The sequence below is a fragment of the Portunus trituberculatus genome, chromosome 24 (genome assembly GCF_017591435.1).
Source record: "Portunus trituberculatus isolate SZX2019 chromosome 24, ASM1759143v1, whole genome shotgun sequence".
In the NCBI taxonomy this organism is placed as follows: Eukaryota; Metazoa; Arthropoda; class Malacostraca; order Decapoda; family Portunidae; genus Portunus; species Portunus trituberculatus.
The window spans coordinates 1,342,144-1,352,143 of NC_059278.1; the positions used below are offsets into that span (position 1 = coordinate 1,342,144).

The following is a 10,000-nucleotide window of genomic DNA, read 5'->3' on the forward strand; positions in this document are numbered from 1 at the left end:
TAGTTGTCGTAAAACAGGGGTAGCATGGAGACACCTGAGTCCATTATGAAAGTGTATTTACGGTAGCACAATATACAACAAGTGTAAACCGAGCGAAACGAGAGGCAGGAGGCGTAGCGTGTCAGCCTCTGGCGGCAGCGAGCGAGGACTGAGGGGAAAGACGTGAAGTCAGACAGAAAGGGAGTATGGGAAAAACAAAGGACATGCTAACATATACTATTGTTTTTTCTAAGTATGTCACATAGACCTGTTATTAATGGTGTTCATACGAATAGCTACAATACTGAAATAGGTACAGCAGGCCGTTTCCGGGAAGAATTATGGCAAAAAGATTGCCTTTTCTCGTTTATTACATGGCAAGAAACAAACGGTGAGGTAAAATTTCAGTGACTGATACTTTTCCAATGCCCAGTGACATGAAATCACACTTCATACATATATATATATATATATATATATATATATATATGATATGAAATATATATATATATATATATATATATATATATATATATATATATATATATATATATATATATATATATATATATATATATATATATATATATATATATATAGAGAGAGAGAGAGAGAGAGAGAGAGAGAGAGAGAGAGAGAGAGAGAGAGAGATATTTACATGTGTGTCAGCCTCGAAACATGGACATAAGACGGAAATTAAGGAGCGTAACTCGGGGGTTCCCATGTATTTTCAATGGGCGGCTGATAATGTTTTGGGTGTAAGGGGGAGTAGGAGTAACAGCGGACCCATAGCGCGCTGGCTTCACTTTTGTGACGCCATGCCACCTTCTCTAATTCAACCTCCTTGGTATATGCTATGGTAGTGCCACAATATCTATCTCACTACCGTAGCACTGGCGTCTGGAAGCTGCGGTTTGTTTACATCGGCACCAAGAGGAAAGAAGTTTGTGGTCGACGCAGTCTTGCTTTGCCGCCAGTCTAAAGAACAGTGTTTTATTTTGTGTGACAGTTCCTAGAGTTAGTTTTTCTCTTACTATTTATTGGCCTCCAAGCGTGAATCCTTCACCTACGGTAATGTTTACTGTTCAGCAAGGATGGGAAAACACAGGTGTGTGGCCCATGTGTACAGCACTACCTATACCTACACATGAAAACATGATGTCAAATATGGCATATATTATTGTCCCTTGACTCATCCCACACAGATGTCTTGTCATTATCCTCTTGCTGATAATACTAAGTACCTTTTATTTTCATGGCACTTAGAATTCATAGTATTTAACATGAAAAATCATAGTTTAGTTCAATCTTTTTTACTTAATATGCCGTAACTCTTGTAACATCCTCGCCCTGTTCATACATATATTAATTAACTTTTCATGTAAAGTAACTAACATGAAAAAAAACTTAGCTTGATGTACTCCTTCTTACCCAGTGTGTCATAACTGTCCTTTGTCTCCATCCCTAAGGCTCCCCGGGGCCTCTTGGTGCAGGCGGCGTGACTGGAACGTGAGTCACTGCCTGGCGGAGGAACCTGCGGCGCCAGGAGGGAATTGTCCAGTAATAGTAAGTCACAGGCAGGAGGGAACTGCATGGATGTAGTAAGTATGTGATGCTGTACTGGCGTGTGTGATGTTATGATGGCGTGTGTTGTGTTATGCTGGCGTGTGTGATGTTATGATGGCGTGTGTTGTGTTATGCTGGCGTGTGTGATGTTATGATGGCGTGTGTTGTGTTATGCTGGCGTGTGTTGTGTTATGATGGCGTGTGTTGTGTTATGCTGGCGTGTGTTGTGTTATGATGGCGTGTGTTGTGTTATGATGGCGTGTGTTGTGTTATGCTGGCGTGTGTGATGTTATGATGGTGTGTGTTGTGTTATGATGGTGTGTGTTGTGCTATGCTGGCTTTCAAGACCTTCAGTTTTTGTTAAGATTTAAGGCTTTCTCTATACGTGGGCCTTCTTCCTCCTCACATATTTTTCTTTATCCATTTATTTTTGTTTGGTTTGGTTATCGTGGACAATTAAAACACACACACACACACACACACACACACACACACACACACACACACACACACACACACACACACACACACACACACACACCATTATTAGCTCTGTCACATAATTTGACCCTCCGGATCCAGTGGCTGTCTTGTAGTCTTACTCAAGGGTGTTTACATTGCGAATTACCGGAGCAGCCGTTAAGCTTCACTCGGCAACATTGACAGGGTGTGGGGCAGCCACTGGCTCGCTACCTGCTGCAATTTTTGAATAAAAACGTAAATAATCTAGATGGAACCCTCCGACGAGCTGGTTGTTATTATTGCAACTTAACTTGTTTTCTTTTTTTCTTAAGAGAAAGAAGAGACGCGACAATAGGAGAGAACCTATACTATCAAGTTTTCAGTGTTCGCTGGCTGGTTTAATTCAGATGGTCAGCACTCAGCATTGTCTCGCGGTACAGAGTAGTCGTCTCTAAACACTGTTGCCGGGAAAGCAGCGATCAGACCGACAAACGGTTATATAGCTCAGGGAACGTGGCTACATTTCACAGTCGGCTGCATAAACATGTAGAGTGAACGATTAGATTTCTCTGTAGGCTGAGTGATATTATACATTTTTACGAAGTTTGACGAGTGCTGTCTTAAAAGCAGTGAGGTGTGTGTTGTGTAGAGTAAGATTCTCTCTCTATCTGAAAAGTATCAAGTTTTGCACGATTTCAGTTTGGAATAGATTGATTTGATATGTTTGAAAAAAGCCATCCGGATTTCAAAGGTCAAAAGAACAAGCAATAATAGATTTTATCTGTCCACACTACCTGGACTAATGAACATGGCGTCAGGTAGAGTTTGAGTCAGAGTTACTGGAGCGTGATGGACGGCAGGGTGAGGCCAACTGTTTGTACTGCGCAGACGTGGAGCTTGAGCATGCTTACTTTATTTGGCTAAGTTTTATTTTTCATTCTTTTGACTTTTCTTTCCCCTTTTCTTTATTATATAGCATTTTTTTAACTTTTTATAATCTTTTTCTCTCTATTCCTTCGTATTATTTCGGTTCTCTCTTTTCTTTTCTCTCACTTCCAGTTTTTATTTTTCATTTCTCCATTTTTATTTTGATTTCTTATTTCCTGTCTTTCTACTATTTTCTACTGCTACTACTACTACTACTGCTACTGCTACTGCTATTACCACTACTACTGCTACTACCACTACTACTGCTACTACTACTACTACTACTACTACTACTACTACTACTACTACTACTACTACTACTACTACTACTACTGGTATCACTTTCTTTTATTACTACCCCTTTCCTCCTATGTGAATATTAAGTATAACTACTTGTATCTATTATTACCACTACATGTTGTAGAGAGCAAGTATTCTGTGTATGCTCTCACGTTTTTCCAACGGGATTGACCGACTTTTCCACGACAGAACTGCGGGCTACTCCCATGGACGTGATGGGGATCGAGCCCCTGTGGAGGACTTGGTCATGCCCATTTTACTGTAAAGTCAGTATTGCTCCCTTCCTCTGTTGTTGTATATATTTTTCATGCATATTCTGCCAAATGTATAATGATGTTTGTAAAATTTTTCATTATGTTTATGCATACCTATGAGACTATCTAGATTGTCTATCTATAGTATCTCTCTCTCTCTCTCTCTCTCTCTCTCTCTCTCTCTCTCTCTCTCTCTCTCTCTCTCTCTCTCTCTCTCTCTCTCTCTATATATATATATATATATATATATATATATATATATATATATATATATATATATATATATATATATATATATATATATTTTTTTTTTTCATAATTCGTTATGGAGAACCTATATAAATCACTCTATGATTCAACTGATGATGATGGTAATAATAATTCTGACTTTATTAATATTATTGAAAAAATTCTGGAAACCATGACATTAATGCTCAATCTAGATATTTTAATATTGATGAATATGTGTTAGCTACTAATCCTTACCATAATCAGTATATTAACATAATTCATTTAAATATTAGGACTCTTTCTAAGATCTTTGATTACCTAAAATTAATGTTAAATTGTCTCCCGAAGCACCCAGATGTCCTTGCACTCACAGAAACCTGGCTAAATGAATCTACCAAACATCTTTTCTTTATGGAAGGATATTCTGCATTCCATCTGGTTAGAACTAACAAGGAACACGGAGGTAGCAGTATTTTTGTAAGGAATGACATTCATACAGATGTACTACATGAATATTGTTGGATCAATGACGATATAGAACTCTATACACTAAGAGTTAAAATAGCTACAATTGAATATGTAATAACCACGCTTTACAGACCTCATAGCAAACATATAGCTGTAAATGATTTTACTGACACCTTAATTAACAAAGTAACTATTGATGTTTTCAGGTGCAACAAAACCATTATTCTTGGTGATTTCAACATTAATTTACTTGAACATACATCTCATCTAATATCTTCATTAATGCAATGCAAGCAATGAATTATTTTCCTCGCATATCTCGGCCGACCAGATTCCCAGATAATCCACAACTAGGTAAACCCTCCCTTTTAGACCATGTTTGGACGAATTTCTTACCACCATCTTTATCTGGCATTTTACATTATAGTGTTTCTGATCACTTACCCGTTTTCATTAATGTGATTAAACAATCTGAACCTAATAGTAAGCTCAAGATAACTTTCAGGGACTTTAGCAATTATAACCATGATAAATTTACACATGAATTACACTAAATTAACTGGGAAGATCTATACCACATGACAAGCACTAATGAAAGTTTCAGCTACTTTATTAATACTATTATCAAATTATATAACAAATGTTAGCCTATAAAGACAAAATTTATCACATATAAAAGACTGCAAAACCCTTGGCTTACCAGAGGATTAATGAACTCTATTAAAAATGAATTTATACTCTTCAAACAAGCAAAACTTGGAATCATATCACATAACACATACTAAATATACAGGAACAATCTCACACAAGCTATAAGATTAGCTAAACGTAACTATTACTATAAATTATTTTCTGATTTTAAAAATAACACTAAGAAAATATGGCAAACTATAAATTCTTTAAAAGGTAATTCTTATAAGAGCACCAGTATTAACTCGTTGAAAGTAGGGTCGGCTACACTAAACAAGCCATTTGACATAGCTGAAGCTTTCAGTAATTACTTTTCGAATATTGCACCCCACCTTAACAACCAATTACCTAAATCTAATACTAATCCAAATAGTTACCTTGAAGGTGATTTTCCACAGTCTATGGTTGTTCCTATTTTAACTACTCAAGACTTAAGAAATGTGATTAAAAAACTTAATAATAAAAACTCTGGCATTAATGATATTGCAGTCTCTGTTATTAAAAAGAATACTGAATTGTTCTCCATACCACTAACATTTCTTTTTAATCTTTCAGTTTCAAGTGGAACTTTTCCAACCAAGCTAAAAAATGCTGTAATTACTCCCATATACAAGTCTGGACCTAATGATGATCCTAAAAATTATAGGCCTATTTCTCAACTGACAGTTTTTTCTAAGATATTTGAATCTGCAATGAAGACTCACCTTGTGCAATATTTGGAAAATAAAAAAAATATTAAATAATTCACAATACGGTTTTAGGTCAAAATGCAGCACATCTCATGCCCTTAATGTTTTTTCTAATGACATCCTAACTTCAATAGATAAAAAACTTTCAGTTTTATCCATTTTTATTGACTTCTCTAAAGCATTTGACACAGTGAACCACAATATCCTTCTTGATAAACTGTATCATTATGGTGTACGTGGCACAATACATTCTTGGTTCAGGGATTATTTATTTGAAAGACAGCAGCAAGTTCACTTTTATGGAGAAATGTCTTCTTTGAAAACTGTTACTCTTGGGGTACCTCAAGGTAGTGTTTTGGGTCCTATATTATTTCTAATTTACATAAATGACATATCAAATATTTTTATTAACTCAAAAACCATTCTATTCGCAGACGATATGACAGTTTACCTCATAGACCCATCTCCAGAACAACTTATTATATCTGCTAATCAAGAACTTGATAAACTACATCAGTGGTGCCTAAGTAACAGACTCACTATCAACACTGACAAAACACATTTTATGCTTTTCACATGCAAACGTCAACTCAACCTCCCCCAACTTACAATTAATAGAAATCCTATTTGCAGAACAAACACAGTAAAATTTTTAGGAGTTACTTATGACGAATCATTGACTTTTAAGCATCATATTGATAGTTTAACACTAAAGATTTCCAGACACATTGCTTTACTTCACCAAATCAAAGACTTCATGCCTCAAAATGTACTTAAATGTATTTATTATGCTCATATATACCCACTGCTAACATATTGCAATCTCATATGGAGCACTACCTACACAACATATCTAATCCCTCTCAAAATGCAACTTAAAAAAATTGTTAGAATAATTTCAAACAGTAGCTATTTTGCTCACACAGACCCTCTTTTTAAACTTCTAAACATATTAAAACTTGAAGATATAACAAAACTATGTGTTTCTCAATATATGTTTAACCACAGAAATCAACTCAAGATCTCCTCCCAACCCATGAACATAGGACACGTAATCGTGGTAACCTCCTACATCCAGCTCATCGCCTCACAAAACTTCGCCATTCAATTTTATACATAGGTCCTGTTGTATGGAACACTATACCACCTCACATACAAAATGTTCCTTCCCTTAGTATATTTAAAAAACAAAACAAAAAATATCATATATTCATATTGATTGTCTAGTTTGCAATATTAAATCTAAGTATTTGTATTCATGCATATAAAGGATCTTTATTAAATTTCCATATAGCTAATATTTTACACCTGAATTGTCATATATCTTTATTTTCATGATTTTTAGTCTTTATATATTACTATTATCATCAGAGTTGTTTATGTTATATCACTGAATCTTCTTTCAATATTATCATCTCTATTTTGTATTAATACATTATCATAAGAACTATTGTCATCAATATTATTTTTATTACTGTTATAATTAATATTGTTTTTTGTAATATTTCTATTGTTATTATTATCTCTAATTTGTATTAATGTATTATCATAAGAATTATTGTCATCATTATTATTTTTATTATTGTTATTGTTATTATTTTCATTATATTGTCATCATTATTTTTATTATTGTTATTGTTATTATTTTCATTTTTATTATTATTATTATTATTATTATTATTATTATTATTATTATTATTATTATTATTATTATTATTTTATTGTCAGATATTTCCATTAACTTTTCCAATGCATTATTGTTAAGATTCTATTCTTTTCATTACACAAACCGCACATGTCAGCAAATAATTTGCTTAAAATAGGGTAACTAGTTTGCACAATGCTTATTATAATATGTACATTATATTTTTAAAAGAATTAGTGATGAATAAATGTTTCAAAAGTTTCAAAATGTTTCTATTTTCTTCTTTCTTTCTTTTCTATCACTTTCCTCTTATTCTCATTCTGCGTTCCACATTTCTTTTCTTATATTCTTCTCTCTTTTATTCTTCCTTTCTTTTATCTTCTCCCACCAACAAGGTTCCGTGTTTTCTTTAATTTTCCTTTTCTTTGTCCATTTCATTCACATTTTCTTCATAATCGATTCATATTCTTTCCCTCCTGTTTTATCATCGACTTCCCTTCACTTCTCTTTTTTTTTTTTAGTTTTCCTTTACGCTTTCCTTCAATTTCCCCCTTTTTTTTTTTTACTTTTCATTCCCCTTATTCCTTTTCTCCTCCCACGTTTTCTTTCTCCTTCCTTTCCATGTTCTTTATTTTTACTCATTCTCTTCTAATTCCCTTCAAAATTTTCCTCCTATGTTGTTTCTTTTCTTTGTTCTTTTCTTTCATATTTCCCTTTATTGCATTTTCGTGTTTTTTTTTTTCCTTTTTCAATCCCTCTTTCTCTTCTTTATTGTATTTTCTCCTTTGTTCTTTCGCTTTCCTCATTCCCCTCTTCTTTTTTTACTTTCCAAAATATTTATTCTTCCCTATCTTTCTCTTCAGGATTCTCTCTCTCTCTCTCTCTCTCTCTCTCTCTCTATCCGTTTATTATTTTTTTGTTTGTTTGTTTCTTTGTTTGTTTCTTTCGTTCGTCTCTCTTTCAGCTAAATTTCTTTCCTTTTCAACCTTCCTTCCTTCTTTTTCTTCCTTCCTTCCTTCCTTCCTTCCTTCCTTCCTTCCTTCCATCTTTTTCTTCCTTTCTTTTCTTTTTCTTTCTATTTGCTTCCTTTTTTTCCCCTTGGTATTGATGTGTTTTTCCGCTTTGCTCACCTCTGCCACACCCTCCTCCTCCTCCTCCTCCTCCTCCTCCTCCTCCTCCCCTTCCTCCTCCTCCTCCTCCTCCTCCTCTTCCTCTTCATCTTCCTCTTCCTCTTCCTCTTCCTCCTCCTCTTCCTCTTCCTCTTCCTCTTCCTCTTCCTCTTCCTCCTCCTCCTCCTCCTCCTGTTTTTTTGCCATTGTTTTCCTTTCATATTTTCACAAATCCCGTTTTCTTTCATTTTTATCTCCTCTCAGTTTACTTCCGTCTGTCAATCTTTTTGTCTCTCTCTCTCTCTCTCTCTCTCTCTCTCTCTCTCTCTCTCTCTCTCTCTCTCTCTCGTTTTATTTTCAAAGTTTCTTCTAGTTTTAGTTTGTTTTTACTTTATTTATATATATTTTCTCTCTCTCTCTCTCTCTCTCTCTCTCTCTCTCTCTCTCTCTCTCTCTCTCTCTCTCTCTTTTCAATGTGTTTCTCTTCCTATTCTCTTCTTTCTTTTCTCTTTCATGGTTTTCTCTTCTTTAATCTCCTTTTCCCCCAATCCTCTATTTTTTTATCTCCTTCCTTCCTTCCTATGCTTTCTTTTCGTTAAATCTCTCTCTCTCTCTCTCTCTCTCTCTCTCTCTCTGGGAAAAACTAACAAAACCCAGGAAATTCCATACGACCGCCAGCCACACTTGGGTTGATCAAGAAGCGTTCCTATTGGTGGAAACTGCCCCTCCAGACTGCAATATTGAGCTCTGATTGGCTGCCTCTCTCTCCTCCTCATCGCTGAATCTCTTTCAAACTCCCGATCGAATATCAAAGGCATGGATTAATTTTATTATTTTTTTCCTCTAAAGTTGATAATGGTTCATATTTTTTCGTTCGCTTCCTTGTGTGTGTTTTTTTTTCTTTTGATTATTAATGTTTTTCTTATTACTTTTTTTTTTAGTGTTTTTCTTTTTTTTTCGTCTTGGGTTTTCGTTTTGTTTTGTTTTGTTTTGTTGAGTTTCGGGGATGGAAGGGTAAATTGTTTTTCTATTTTTTTTTTTTTTTGTGTGTGTGTGTATGTTCTGAAATGGATCTGTTGTTGTGGGAGTGGTGTTTCTCTCTCTCTCTCTCTCTCTCTCTCTCTCTCTCTCTCTCTCTCTCTCTCTCTCTCTCTCTCTCTCTCTCTCTCTCTCTCTCTCTCTCTTCGTATTCATATTCATTACTACTGCATTGCATGTGTGGGCGTAGTGGTGGTGGTGGTGGTGGTAGATATGATGGGCTAGCAGGTAGAAGCGGAGGAGGAGGAAGAGGAGGAGGAGGAGGACTATTTGTGGTTGTTCTCGTGACCTCATCCTCGAATCTGCCGCACTTTTTGAAGGCACAACAAACTCCCCCGCCTCACTCCCCCTCCTCCTCCTCCTCCTCCTCCTCCTCCTCCTCCTCCTCCTCCTCCTCCTCCTCCTCCATATCCCCAGCTTCCTCCTCCTCCCAATCCTTTCTCCTCTCCCACGCTAAGCCGAAAATTTTGCCTCCTCCTCTTCCTCCTCCTCCTCATCCTCGTCCTCCTCGTGGTGATCTTGCCTCATTCTTCTTATCCTCTTCATCCTCTTCTCTTTCCCTCGCATCCTCACGCGGGGCAAAGGAATCGCAGGTCGCGGGTCAGGGAGGGCTGTGTGTATTGCTTGCAGGAGCCGAGCCAA

General features: G+C 35.9%; 1 long non-coding RNA gene across 1 annotated transcript in view; it reads left to right on the plus strand.

Moving 5' to 3' along the window:
- The window catches only part of LOC123508426, an 8,070-nt gene extending 3,374 nt beyond the window's left edge, over nucleotides 1-4,696 (plus strand). Inside the window, exons 2-4 of the long non-coding RNA XR_006675941.1 lie at nucleotides 1,449-1,545; nucleotides 3,424-3,500; nucleotides 4,068-4,696. This is a non-coding gene — a long non-coding RNA (uncharacterized LOC123508426). The remainder of the gene's footprint in view (nucleotides 1-1,448; nucleotides 1,546-3,423; nucleotides 3,501-4,067) is intronic.
- The last annotated feature ends 5,304 nt before the right edge of the window (nucleotides 4,697-10,000 follow it).